The sequence below is a fragment of the Arachis duranensis genome, chromosome 3, assembly GCF_000817695.3.
Source record: "Arachis duranensis cultivar V14167 chromosome 3, aradu.V14167.gnm2.J7QH, whole genome shotgun sequence".
NCBI classification, from domain to species: domain Eukaryota; kingdom Viridiplantae; phylum Streptophyta; class Magnoliopsida; order Fabales; family Fabaceae; genus Arachis; species Arachis duranensis.
In genome coordinates, this window is record NC_029774.3 from 79,276,867 (window position 1) to 79,279,089 (window position 2,223).

General features: G+C 40.6%; 1 pseudogene; it reads right to left on the reverse strand.

The window, feature by feature from the left end:
* LOC110279302 (uncharacterized) overlaps window positions 1–2,223 on the reverse strand; it is a 172,909-nt pseudogene that overhangs the window by 83,800 nt on the left and 86,886 nt on the right.

The following is a 2,223-nucleotide window of genomic DNA, read 5'->3' on the forward strand; positions in this document are numbered from 1 at the left end:
CGAAAATTTTGAAAGAGATTTGAGAAGATATGGAAAGAATTTGAGAGATGATTGAGTTTTTGGAGAAGATTTGGAAAGAATTTGAAAGAGATTTGAAGAATGATTTAGAAAATTGTTTAATTTTCGAAATTTGAGGATGAATGATGAAAGTTTGTAATATGTATATTCAGAAAATTATGGATCAAAACAAGAAAGTTTGAAAAAATTTGAAGTGGAAAACAAAATCTCCTCCCCCTGCCTTTCCGGTGTTAAACGCCCAGAATGGTATCCATTCTGGCGTTTAACGCCCAGAGTACCCCTTACTGGCGTTTTTTCGCCAGCAAGCTCCTTTTCTCTGCTTTTTACACTGAATCCTTCTGTAACTCTGTGAATTCCTTCAATTTTGATGATCGCCCTTTGAGAATATGTATATCAAACTTTTAAAGAACAATTAACCTGCTAATGACTGGGTTGCCTCCCAGCAAGCGCTTCTTTATTGTCTTTAGCTGGACCTTTACTGAGACTCATTCAAGCCTCAGTTTTGAGCATTTCTGATCAAAATTGCTTTCAAAATAATGTTTGATTCTCTGTCCATTAACAATGAACTTTTTGTCAGAATCAATATCCTAAAGCTCAACATATCCATATGGTGAGACCCCTGTAATCACATACGGACCCCTCCACCGGGATTTAAGTTTTCCTAGGAATAGTCTGAGCCTAGAGTTGAAGAGTAGAACTTTTTGTCCTAGCTCAAAGACTCTGGATGACAACTTCTTGTCATGCCACTTCTTTGCCTTTTCCTTATAAATTTTTGCATTTTCAAAGGCACTGAGTCTGAACTCCTCTAGCTCATTTAGCTGGAGCAATCTTTTTTCACCAGCTAACTTAGCATCCATGTTTAGGAATCTGGTTGCCCAGTAGGCTTTATGTTCCAGTTCCAGTTTAGGAATCTGGTTGCCCAGTAGGCTTTATGTTCCAGTTCCATGGGCAGATGACAATCCTTCCCATACACTAGTTGGTATGGAGAGGTTCCTATAGGAGTCTTGAAGGCTGTTCTGTATGCCCACAGAGCATCATCCAAGCTCTTTGCCCAATCCTTTCTATGGGCAATAACAGTCCGTTCCAGGATTCTTTTTAGCTCTCTATTAGAGACTTCAGCTTGCCTATTTGTCTGTGGGTGATACAGAGTTGTTACTTTGTGGCTAATTCCATATTGGACCATAGCAGAATACAACTGTTTATTGCCGAAATGAGTGCCCCCATCACTGATTAGTACTCTGGGAACACCAAACCTGCTGAAGATATGTTTCTGTAGGAATTTTAGTACGGTCTTGGTATCATTATTGGGTGTGGCAATTGCTTCTACCCATTTAGACACATAGTCTACTGCCACTAGAATATAAGTGTTTGAGTATGATGGTGGAAAGGGACCCATGAAGTCAATTCCTCATACATCAAACAACTCAATCTCTAGGATCCCTTGTTGAGGCATGGCATAACCATGAGGCAAGTTACCAGCTCTTTGGCAACTGTCACAGTTATGCACAAATTCCCGGGAATCCCTATAGATAGTAGGCCAGTAGAATCCGCATTGGAGGACCTTAGTGGCTGTTTGCTCACCTCCGAAATGTCCCCCATACTGCAATCTATGGCAATGCCACAGGATCCTTTGTGCTTCCTCTCTAGGTACACATCTGCGGATTATTCCGTCTGCACATCTCTTAAAGAGATATGGCTCATCCCATAGGTAGTACTTGGCATCTGAAATTAATTTTTTTCTTTGCACCCTGCTGTACTCCTGTGGTATGAACCTCACAGCTTTATAATTTGCAATATCTGCAAACCATGGTTCTTCCTGGATGGCAAAGAGTTGCTCATCTGGAAAGGTTTCAGAGATCTCAGTAGAAGGGAGGGATGCCCCAACTACTAGTTCAATTCGGGACAGATGATCAGCTACCTGGTTCTCTGTCCCTTTTCTGTCTCTTATTTCTATATCAAACTCTTGCAGAAGCAATACCCACCTTATGAGCCTGGGTTTTGAATCCTGCTTTGTGAGTAAGTATTTAAGAGCAGCATGGTCAGTGTACACAATCACTTTTGACCCTACTAAATAGGATCTAAACTTGTCAATGGTATAAACCACTGCAAGTAACTCTTTTTCTGTGGTTGTGTAATTCTTCTGTGCATAATTTAGAACACGGCTAGCATAATAAATGACGTGCAGAAGCTTGTTATGCCTCTGTC